The sequence below is a fragment of the Sceloporus occidentalis genome, unplaced genomic scaffold (assembly GCF_023333645.1).
Source record: "Sceloporus occidentalis isolate IW3139 unplaced genomic scaffold, rSceOcc1.0.p SCAF_8, whole genome shotgun sequence".
Taxonomy (NCBI): domain Eukaryota; kingdom Metazoa; phylum Chordata; class Lepidosauria; order Squamata; family Phrynosomatidae; genus Sceloporus; species Sceloporus occidentalis.
The window spans coordinates 25,836,376-25,848,733 of record NW_028316988.1 but is presented as its reverse complement, the minus strand read 5'-3'; the positions used below and the strand labels follow the sequence as shown (position 1 = coordinate 25,848,733).

General features: G+C 45.9%; 1 protein-coding gene and 1 non-coding gene across 7 annotated transcripts in view; both read right to left on the bottom strand.

Annotated features, from left to right (window-relative positions):
• Positions 1-12,358, bottom strand: part of NFIC (nuclear factor I C) — an 84,041-nt gene that overhangs the window by 26,918 nt on the left and 44,765 nt on the right. The gene's annotated exons all lie outside the window — the stretch shown is intronic.
• Positions 5,038-5,144, bottom strand: LOC149308367 (U6 spliceosomal RNA). Its single transcript, XR_016282269.1, has one exon. It is a non-coding gene; the product is annotated as a U6 spliceosomal RNA (small nuclear RNA).

Below are 12,358 nucleotides of genomic sequence, written 5' to 3'. Positions count from 1 at the left end.
CAATTTGCTTTCCGGCCCGTGTCGAAACACAAACCATCCATTTTATTTAACAAAAACCCAAACTTGGCTGGAGATAAAATGAATGTGGATTTTTTGCAGCCAACGTTGGGAAACCGTGTCCCGCCGAACCCCCTCTCGCACTCACAAACTCTGCTCCGATTCCTTGGAAAGTGGAGAGGCTCTGGACAAAATCCAATTCAAAGGAAATAACTCTCCCTTCTCCAAAAAAATAATCTGGACTCGGGGAAGCGGCATTAGGTATGCTTTTCCTTGTATACGTTTTATCTTGGTGTGTTTGGGTTTTTTTTTTTAAAGAAAAAAAGAGAAGGGGAAGAAACGGAGGCAGAACGGAGGAGAAAAGAAAACAACATGGAGTTAGTTCATCGGCTGTTTACTTTGGAATTGTAATTTTGGCTCTCGAGGCTATTTTATTTTTTGTGCCCGGCTGTTCCTCCCTAACTCTCTCTCTTTCTCTCTCTCTCTCTCTCACACACACCAACTATTCACTGGCAGCCATTTTGAAAGGAGAAAAGCTCATTTCACGTTGTGCTTTCTCGCTCACTCGCTCGCTTGCGCTCTGTCCAAAAAGTTTGGAGTATTCCCCCCCTCTCCCTTAATCTCTTGGCAGCCATCTTATTTTTCAAAAAGTGTTGTGAATTCCTCCACCAGCTGTCCTGGAGAATAGCGGGCACCGGAGCCAAGGCAAAGAAAGGGTGCCAAGGCTGGGAGAGAGAGAGAGAGAGGGCAAGGGTGGTGTTTTCCTCTCTCTCTTTCGGCTGCCTATCTTATTTTTAAAACAGAGGAACAAGAGCGGTGATATCCCCCTGGCAAAGCCAAAGAGACTCCCAGAAGTCTCTCCGAAAGCGGAGCGTCAACTATTTGAGAAACGGAAAAGACGGAGAGGGAAGGGATCGCCAAACTAAGCAGGGAAGGGAGAACCGGGGGAAGTTCGCAGTTGCGTGCCAATACACAAACATTAACACGCATACGCATACTGCTCCTGTGTGTACAGACTCGGGCTCCCTCTTGACTTCTCTTTGGGGGGAAAAGAAGTGTTTTGTCTTGTTTTGTTTTTATAATTTTAAAAAATCCAACCCTGCTTCGCTGGAAGTTGTTAGCAATAGGAGAGTTGCCAAACTATGTGACCCAAGGGACTGGGTGGTGTCTTGCGGTTGGCAAAAAAGAGCAATCCCAGAATCTATGATCCACGACTTAAGCGGCCAGAGGGAAAGGCATTGGTTTGCATTGGTTAGAGCAAATTTGGGGAACTTAGGCCCTGGGGGCCCAATGTGGCCTTTGTAGGGTCCATGTACAAGTCAAGAGGCAGCTTGAAGTCCTATTTGTTGTTGTTCTGTGCCTTCAAGTTGTTCTTGACTTATGGAGACCCTAAGGCATACCGATTCTGGGGTTTCTTGGCAAGAATTGTTCAGAGGGGGTTTGCCATGACCTTCCCATAAGGCTGAGAGAGTATGACATGCCCAAAATCACCCAGTGAATTTTGTGGCTGATCTGGGATACGTTCATATTTTTAAAACAAAAACCTTATTCCCACTGCCTTTTGTTATTAGCTGTCTGCACTGTTCTTTCTTGTAATTTGAATCGCTTGGTTTGAGTTCTAGTCCCTGGAGCAGCAGAAAACAAGCTTGCTCCATCCCTTCAGATATTTAAAGATAGCCATCATGTCACCTCTCAGCTGTCTCTTCTCCACGCTAGGCATATCCATAGCTAACATACGTTCCTTTTACATGGGGATGTAATTCTTTGCTGCTTTTCTTCCCAAAGAAAGCAATCAGCAATTGTACCGGTTTCCTTTCTGCCGACAGCATGGTCTTCAAAAAGGGCACAAAAACGGCTGATTCGGCACAAAATCTGCACTGGGTATTTTGCAGGGAAGACACACTTTTTCTACACAAACCATGCCATTCCTTGGACTGAAAATGCTGTTTTCTGTGTAAAACCAGCCCCACAAGTGAAATTTGTGCAGAATAAGTCCCCGCCTGCAGTTTTTTTGTGCACAATTTTTTCTGTGCAGAAAACAGCATTAATTTGGGTATATACAATGCTGTGTGCAATGCAGTAAATGAGAACCAGATTGTTATAGTGGCTTCAGGGTTGGACTAGGACTCTGGAGACCAGGGTTCGAATCCTCACTCAGCTATGGAAACCCTCCAGACCTTGGGCACCTCATGCTCTCAGCTTCAGAGGAAGGCAATAGCAGGTCTCCTCTGAACAAATAGTTTCCGACTTATGGCGAGCCGAAGGTAAATCTATCATGAGGCAAGTTTCTTCAGAGGGAGCTTGCCTTACTTTGAGGCTGAGAGAGTGTGACTTGCCCAAGATCACCTAGTGAGTTCAATGGCTGAACCGGGATTTGAACCCTGGTCTTGGGAGTCCTAATCCAACGTTCATCCATGACACTACACTGCCTCACCACTTTCCCTACTCTCAACATTTCTGGCCGTCGGTCAATTGGGTCTCCCACCCCAATCCTGCTTTGAAGACACTCTGCATATGCACCGAGGAATTTCCTCCCTCAATACACAAGTTACTCAGGAGCTCTGCCCTTAGAGCTGGGATGAAAGAAACCAAAGGAGGGCAAAGCAGGGATGGCCCTTGCATCTCGTTGTTGCTGCCATGTGCCTTCAAGTCATTTCTGACTTATGGTGAGCCTATCATGGGGATTTCTTGTCAAGATTTGTTCAAAGGAGGTTTGTAATTGCTTTCCCCTGAGGCTGAGAGGATGTGACTTGCCCATAAATCACCCAGTGAGTTTCCATGGCCGAGATGGCATTCGAACCTTGGTCTCAAGAGCTGTAGCCCAATGTTCAAACCACTACTGGCTCCCTTGTGTCTCACCTATGCACCCAAAACAGCAGACTTAGTTACCTGAGTCTGATTGCCACTAGCAAAGGAGAGTTACCCCATGGCGATATCTTTGATTACTCTTGTTATTTGATTTTTTGGAATGGCTAGAGAGTGGGCTTTTTTGCTGCAGGCGGAAAGCAGGAGGCAGCGTGAGAGGCCATGGAGAGCTGTTTGTGCTTTGGCATGCTGCCCGAGCAATTACGGTAAGACGGGCACCGGTTACCATCAACAGCAGCTGGGGGAGGTCCAGAGAAGGGGTGGAAAACCTCCGGGAGAGGAGACGGCTACAAAATTAAAATTAAAATGGGGCACAGGGAAGAAGGAAACAGAGCCAGGATACGACTTCCATTCCCTGGAGCTGTAAAGTCAAGGAGCTTTTCCGACTGGTATTAGGACTGTTGACTATGCATCCCAGCGCAAGGTGCAAATGGATACCTTCACGCCAGATGCTTCTTCACTCCAGTCTAGACTAGAGTTCAAATCCATGCTCGCCCATGGAAACCCATTGGGGGGACCTTGGCAAGTCACACTCTCAGCATCAAAAGGAGGCCAGGTCAAACCCCTTCTGAACAAATCTTGCCAAGAAATAAGGTATACCCTAATGTTGCCATAATTTGGAAACCACTTGAGGGCTCACATCAACAATAACAACAAGAAGCCAATGCAAAACCGGCGATATGTGCAGAGGTGTCACCAAAGGGGTGGAAGAGGTGCCAACCACCCTGCATGGCACCACGAATGGGGGTGACCAACAAATGGAGTGGTCACTCCTGTCCATCTCAAGACCACCCTGGCTGTCCCCATCTGTCCCCTGTGCCAGGCAGTCTTGGATAACAGCATGAGTTACCACCCTGGTGTGACACCAACCGCTGGATATGTGATTTCGAAAACGTATATCGACAAGAATCTGGCTGCCCCATTTTGCATACCTCTTTCCCCTTATACATCAGACTTTTTGATACTTGCATGGCAACTCAGCTGAAGTTTGAACAGTGTGCCCCGTTCCTCACAGGCTCTTGATACTGGATGAATGCCATCCGGTCGGCTGAATTCTTTCCACCTTACTCCAGTTTGGAAGAAAGCCGCCCTGGCATTATTACCACCGCAAGAACAATAGGTTTGGGTGGTAAATTCATTCCAGTTTGTTTCTGATAAAAAAAAATTACTGGGATTTGCAAGTTTCCTCCTGTTCAGTGATGGAAAGAATTTGGATTTAAAAAAAAATAACAATCCAGAATTGGAAAAGCCAAAATACACAGGTTTTTCCATCCAGGAAGAAAGCATTGAGTTCTTTAGCTTTCAAAAGCCTGGCTCCTCTCCATGCGGTGGATGCTCAGTTAAATAGGTTGGGGTACGAAGTTATGAGTATGGAATAGTTACCTAGGTTAAGATCCAAAAACACACTGCAGAAATAATCCAGTTTGAGACTGCTTTGTTTATCATGGCCCCAGAGCTCTCTGACAGAGGAGGCTAAATGTATCACAAAACTACTGTTCCCAGAATTCCCTAGCATTGAGCCAGGGCAGTTAAAGCGGTCCCAAACTGGATTATTTCTGCAGTGTTTTGGACTTTACTTATCCGAAATGGTTCCTCATTTACTAAAGCTGCATCTAAACTGCAGAATTAATGCAGTTTGACTGCATGGCTCAATGCTGTGGAATTCTGGGATTTACAGTACTGTGAGACATTTAGCCTTCTCCGTCAGAGAGCTCTGGTGCCACAGCAAACTACCAATCCTAGGAATCCATAGCATGGGGCCATGGCAGTTAAAGCGGTGTCAAACTGCATTAATTCTGCAGTGCAGATGCAGCCTGAGTAGCAAGCATGAGGAGAGAACAATTACCTTCTGTAATGGTTTTGTATTCATTAAACATCTGATATAGAAGGAGAGTTCAGATAAGCCTGTTTCAGGCACTACCCACAGATCTCTATGGGTGCATCTACACTGCAGAAATAATGCAGTTTAGCACCACTTTTAACTGCCATGGCTCCATCCGACCTGAAAATACGGATTTGTAGTTGGGTGAGGCACTGGCACTTTTGGGCAGAGAAGGCTCAAGATCCTGCAAAACTACAGATCTCAGGATTCCCTAGGATGGAGCTACAGCCCTGAAAGTGGTGCCAAACCAGGTTATTTCTGCAGTGTAGATGCATCCTTCTTGCTTGGAGGCGCAAAATATGGAACGCTTCACGAATTTGCGTGTCATCCTTGCGCAGGGGCCATGCTAATCTTCTCTGTATCGTTCCAATTTTAGTATATGTGCTGCCGAAGCGAGCACAAACTAACCACCGAACGGAGCCTTATATATACCTCCATCTTCTCTTTTCTTTTCAAGTTATGGTGATCCTAAAACAAATTTCTTTTTTGCTGTGCTGTTGGTGAAACTAAATATATACAAGTCTCTCTCTCACACACACAGACACTCTCTCTTGGCCTCTCTTTGAAAATGAAGTTTAGAAGAGATATAAAGCAAAATACCCCAGGAAAGGTTTCACAATGCATGATGGGAAAGCGAAGGAGGAGGACGGCTTTTGCAAAAAAAAGGGGGCATGGCTTGGATGAGGAGGTTGGCAGAAAATGTCCACAGCCTCAAAGAGCCATTGCTTCCGGTTTCCAATTGCAGCGTCAGCATGGCAAGGACATCTATAAATGCAAAGAAATCAAGAGTGCATCTGCATTGTAGAAAACAAAAAGACAACTTGACACCACTTTAGCTGCCATGGTTGCATCCTACTAAATTCTGGGATTTGTAAGTTTGGTGAGGCACCAGCATCCTTTGGCAGAAAAAGCTGAAAACCTTGCAAAACAAAAGGATTCCCAAGAATGGAGGAACAGCCCTTAAAGCGGTGTCAAACTGCATTCTTTCTACAGTGTAGATACTCCCTATATTGGTCCTATAATAAAATGGACATTTCAGAAAAACAGAAAGCATTTGGGAAGATACTTCCAGGTGGTAATTAGAAGCTTCAAAACGCCTTTCTTTACTTATCCAAAGCTTACTGGACCTGATTGTTTCAAAACACAGAGAGATAGTATTAGTTTTGTATACAGAGTTTGTTGAAACACATTGAACAGCTCTTTATTTTTTTTAATGGTACAAGAACCTATGCCTATTCTTTTTCCATGTGATTTTTGCCTCTGGTTATCTCTTGCAATAACATTATATCATGCCTAGCAATGAAACCCCCCAAAAACGATGGACCGATCCTATCCCTTTTCCATCCAGAGATGTCCCACAAAAGGAATGTTAGTTGCAGATTTTGATGGTTATTCCTTAGTCATATACTCGGTGTGCATATTATTATTGCAAGAGGCATGGTCCAAGGAAAATTTAATCTCAAATGGTCATCAAATAGCCTTTGGCCTGTGGATGATGGGGAGTGTAGTATAGCCCATCTGGAAGGCACCAAAAGTTAAGGGAAGTGGATCACTTCTGCAGGGTGAAAAGTCCACAGATGGATTCCCCTGCGCTGGCAAAAGACGGAGCTGTTCCTGAACATTTCGCCTTCCTGATTAAAACGCAAGACCTAAGCGATAAATAAAATACGTGTAACGGCAGGAAGTTGCACATTTAGATGGCAGGCAACGTCTGGATTGTACCATTTCAAGCTTCAGGGGATGGAGTGGGTGGATCCATTTTTATAAAAGGGAAAAGGAGGGACAAAAAGGAGACAGGGAACACCAAGTCCTGGGAAACCAAACGCCCAGAAGTATGCAGGGTGGCATGGTTTTAAGCCCACCTTTTAAGCCTCTCTGTCTGTGCCTCGACGCAGAAAGACACGGAATAGGGCAGCCCTTTACATAAACCCGGGGACGGCTCCCCTTGTATAATCGGCTCTTATATAATAACTTCGATGAAACAATTTGTTCCCGCCACAAATCCTGGCTGAACTTGCTAGAGTCGGCCTGGCCGACGGAACCCCGGAGGGAGGTGTTAACAACATAAATTAACACTGAGCATCAAAAAGGGTGCAAAGGTTTTTCAAAAGCTATCAGCCAGGCGTCCATTCCAAACAAGACTTTCAAGACATCAAACATCGAAGCAATTCCAGTTCTTAAAATGCACCTGACATGCTACAAGTAAGTCCCCAAAGCGCCTGTCCTAAAATAGGAGGGTGTTGCAGGTGATAGAAAAGGCTTCAAAGGTAAGCTAGGAACATGGTTTTCTTCCTGGATTCTAGCTGGTCTAGTAGAAAGCCACCACATTGTGAAGTCGAAGGCTTTCATGGCCGGCATCCATAGTTTTTTGTGGGTTTCCGGGCTATGTGGCCATATTCTAGAAGAGTTTACTCCTGACGTTTCGCCAGCATCTGTGGCTGGCATCTCCTCCAAAAACTCCCTGAAGATGCCAGCCACAGATGCTGGCAAAACATCAGGAATAAACCCTTCCAGAACATGGCCACATAGCCCGAAAAACCCACAAAAAGTCACCACATTGTTTGGAAGTTTGACTGTATGCATATTGTGTAGCCTTCCAAAAGTTGTTGAATTACAATGCCTAGCAGCCCTGACCAGCTTGGGTTGGGTTGTCACAGTTCAGGTGCATCCCTGGCCCAGAGATTTCCTGGCCAAACGTTGAAAACCTAGGAAGAGCACCTTGGGGTCTCTTCCAACGCTAGGATCCTAACACTTATTAATGTCATTAATAAGCATTAGAATGACATAGGTGGCACTGATAAGCATTGGAAGAGATCCCAAGGGTCATCCGATTCAATCCAATTCTGCAATGCAGGAAGACCCAACCCAAGCCCTCCCAACAGATGGTCACCCAGCCTCAGCCTTCAAAGGAGGAGTCTGACTCCCCTCCACTGTCAAAATGCTTTTATCATCAGAAAGTTCTTCCTAACGTTTAGGTGAGATCCCTTTTCCTGGTGTTTGTGTCCAGTTGTGGGCACCACAATTGAAGAAGGATGTGGACAAGCTGGAGTGTGTCCAGAGGAGGGTGACCAAAATGGTGAAAGGTCTAGAGACCATCATGGTGGGAGGCTTAGGGAACTGGGTGGGTTTAGCCTGGAGAAGAAAAGGTTAAGGGGTGACATGATAGCCCTGTTTAAACATTTGAAGGGGTGTCCTATTGAGGATGGAGCAAGCTTGTTTTCTGCTGCTCCAGAGAATAGGGCATGGAGCAATGGAGTCAAGCCACAGGAAAAGAGATTCCATCTGAACATTAGGAAGAACTTCGTGAGAGTAAGAGCTGTTCAACGGTGGAACACACTCCCTTGGAGTGTGGTGGACTCTACCTCTTTGGAGATTTTTAACCAGAGGCTGGATGGTCATCTGTCAGGGATGCTTTGATTGTGAGTTCCTGCATGGCAGGGGGTTGGACTGGATGGCCCCTGCGGTCTCTTCCAACTCTATGATTCTATAAAGATGTGACATTATAGCCTTGTTTAAACATTTGAAGGGATGACATGCTGAGGATGGGCAAAGCTTGATTTCTGCTGCTCCAGAGACTAGGACACGGAGCAATGGATGCAAGCTACAAGAAAAGAGATTCCACCTCAACATTAGGAGGAACGTCCTGACAGTAAGAGCTATTCCACATTGGAATATCTCCCTCAGAGGATGGTGGAGTCTCCTTCTTTGGAGGTTTTAAACAGAGATTGGAAGGCCATCTTTGATGGCGTCTTCTTACATGGCAGAATGGAGTTGGGCTGGATGTCCCTTGAGGGTCTCTTCCAAGTCCAACTCCATTCTGTAATTCCTTGCAGACCAATTGCAAATCTGAAATCTACCATCCAGTCCCAACCAACCAAGCAGAGGCAGCTGCTAAGAAAAAGCCTACGCTTGGTTTTTTGGAGCGTGCCTGTGTGTGTTTTCATTTCAAGGCCTGCAAAAGCCGTCAGAGGCCCATGGCAGGGAAGCAGAGGATGGAGTGCCACGTCAGGGCAGCAGAGATGGAGAGCAGATTTCCCTCCCTGGTGAGGAGGCCTTCTGCACCAGACGCCGTGTGTGTGGGGAAGGGAAAAGGCAGAGGCAGGCAGACAACGTTGTGAGGTTGTTACGGCCGCTGTGCCTTTAAGCTCAGCAGCGTCTGCTTTGCCTCGTCCTCGCTTGACCCCGGGCCGCATGGATGCTCCCAACCACAGGCCTAGCATGGGCGGTCCTGACCCACATTCCTGGCCAGGGTGAGGGAGCTAGAGGAGGGGGGCACAGAGACAGAGAAGCTAAGCCCAGAGACAGAGGGGATAGAGCCAGAGAGAGAAGCAAGGCGACCATCCAGGAAACCACTCTGCCCTCTCCAGGGGTGGCAAATTTGGAGCACCAGCTGACCACCTTCCATTACAGTGGGCCCTCCACAATTGCTGAGTTTGGGGGCACAGGATCCCTAAGAAAGTGGGAAACCTCTGCAGTGGTCCCTCCACATTTGCTGGGGTTCAGGGTAAAGGACCCCTGTGACTGTGGAAAAATCACAAATTAAAAAAACACTGTTCTTTTCATCTGTTGTAATGTCTCTCTAGGAATCTCTAGGTGCTCCAGTGCTATGGTCAACATCAGGCAGATGTTGTTCACAGACTCATGATGGAAGACCTACAAATGCTTTCCCTAGGAACATCTAGGTTCTCTGCCGCAACTCTATGGTCAACATCTGGCAGAGTTGCGCAAGAGGACTTAGAGATTCCTAGAGAGAATATATGAATCAAAAGTGCAAATAATCAAAGCCACAAAAGTCAAAGCCGCAAATGTGGAGGACAAACTCTAGGAAGCTCTAGCTCCTCCAGCACAGCCCTATGGTCAACATCATGCTGGAAGACCTCAAATGCCTAGAGAAGCATTTTCTCTAGTACTCTCTTGGTCAGTGGTTTCCAAATGTTGGCCTTCCATTTGTTTTGGACTTCAACTCCCAGAAGCTCCAGCCAGCTCAGCCTATAGCCTGCGATTCTGGGAGCTGAAGTCCAAAACATCTGGAGGACCAAAGTTAGGGAACCACTGCTCTAGGTCCTCCAGTGCAACTTTATGGTCAACATCCCAGTATTCCTTGGCATTGAACCATGGCAGTCAAAGAGGTTTCAAATGGCATTATTTCTGCAGTGCAGATGCAGTCAAAAACTGCTTTAGGGCCACACTTTTCTCATCCCTAAACTAAAGAGTTGTTCTTTCCTAGCAAGGTGACTCCTACTTACAGCAACTCTCTGAATGAGAGACCTCCAGCACCCTTGGTGATCCACCGTCTTGCTCAGGCCTTACAAACTCAAGGCAGCGGCATCTCCTTTTATTTTATCAATCCAATTGCAACATGGTCTTCCTCTTCTCCTACTGCCTTCCACTTTGCCAAGCATTACCATGCTTATAACGTTCAGCTTGGAGAAGAGAAGGTTAAGAGGTGATATGATAGCCCTGTTTAAGTATTTGAAGGGGTGTCATACTGAGGAGGGAGCAAGCTTGTTTTCTGTTGCTCCAGAGACTAGGACATGGAGCAATGGATTCAAGCTACATGAAGAGATTCCATCTAAACCTTAGAAAGATCTTCCTGATGGGAAGAGTTGTTCAACAATGGAAGATGCTCCCTTTGAGTTTGGTGGAGTTTGGTGGAGTTTGGTGGAGTCTCCTTCTATGGAGGTTTTTGAGTTTGGTGGTGTCTCCTTCTATGGAGATTTTTAAAGAGAGGCTGGATGGCGCTCTGTCGGGGGTGTTTTGATTGTAAGTTTCTGCATGGTAGAATGGGGTTGGATGGGATGGCCCTTGAGGTCTCTTCCAACTCCATGATTCTATGATTCTATCATTACTTTTTCTGAGATGGCTTCCTGGGCCCCGAAACACTGTAGTATAGGCAACTACCCAAATATGCCACAAAAGGCCCTCCCAACTATTGACTCCAAGCTAAAAAGCCACCTGGAGCCTGCCATCACCTTAGTTCTTGTAAAATTTTTGAGAGAGGAAAAATGAGGCAAGATGAACTGCCCTCTTCTTCCATCACCCGGCCCATTCCCTCTGTTGTGGGGCTGCCTTCGGGGCACCTCGTCACCTGCCACCCATCTGCCCAACGCTGGCACTGCCATCTGCTCGGCCTCGTAGCCAGGGTGCCCGCAAGCGCCAGGGCGACAGCTGCTGTCGGGTTTTCTTGGGCCGGAGGCCATGCCAAGGCTGGGTCGCTGCAAATGGCAGCCGTCTGTCTGCTAGTTTTGAAGAGGGTGGCACAGACAGATGCCAACGGTGGGCAGCGGATCCCCCTTCCCTTTCAGGCAGCATGTGTTTGTTGGGCACGGGGTGGCATCTGTCATGCCAGGCAAAGGAGGGGTGAAAACACATAGGCATGGAGGGGAAAAAAGAAAAGAAAGAAGAGGGCTTTGTGTTGGGAGTGGGCACAGCGAGGCAACCTACCCACACAGTGTGGCATCCAGACATTATTAATGGCGTGATTAGTGAGCCAAAGCAACCGCTTCCCACTTCTTTTTTTATCTTTTATGAAATCACATTTAAAAAGAAATTCAAAGGGGTACCGAGGGGAAGCATCTGCTTCCTTATCTCCTCTCCAGCTACCCAATTCGCTCTCCCATTTGTATATAAGGCCTATAAACATCATGCATAGCGTGGATTGAATACTTTGCTCCCCAGACCAATTAATCCTGTTTCCCTCCTTGCAGTTGCCTCAGTTAATAGCACTAGAAGTTGGATAAAGAGTGAAATAAAAATGAGAAAGTCTGGTGAACCCCCTGCGTTCAAACTAACCCATTGGGAGAGAAGGAATATTCAAAAATAGCTGGAACATAGTTGGAAAAAACATTTTTCCTCAAGTGTTGGGAGCCCCTGAGAAGGAGAAATCTAGATCGATGAGCATCTTCGCAGTTCATGGCTTGTTCTGAGCAAAATTCGTACATGACTCTATTGCACAGAAAAGAGGATTTTCAGAGCAGAAAACATCAGGAAACATTTTTGGTGCAGAATCTGGTGCAAAATAAATATCCAGCTACAGCACTTTCTGTGCAGGAAACAGGCTTTCCTATGCAGAAAGTCAGATTGCTGTTGAAAAATATTATTCAGTAAAGGCTGTTTTCTACCTAAAAACGAATACCGCATGCAAATTTTGTGCAGAATAAATTCCAAACTGTGAATGATCTTTTAAAATTCCACTTTTTTGGGGGGGGGAGAGATAACAATTCAAAGAATCAAATTTGGATCGATGGATTGAAGGAAGCCTGACATACAATGCATAGGATATGATGAACCATTTCAGCTAATTTTGTGCATAATTCTGTAATAAGCAGCAGTAGAATTAGTTGACTTAAATATGCATTGTTCTACTTTTGCTTTAGATCGCTACCAATTTTGTTTCGTATTTATAAAATGTTCAGTTTTCATTATTGGCAAACACTGATAATACAGGTTGAGTCTCCCTTGTGTGAAATGCATGGTACCAGAAGCGTTTTGGATTTCAATTTTTGGGAGGGTTATGAAGTTGTATTTGTATATACATACACAATGAGATACCTTGGAGATGAAAACATAAAATTAATGTTTCTTTCATATACACCTTATGCACAGAGCCTGATT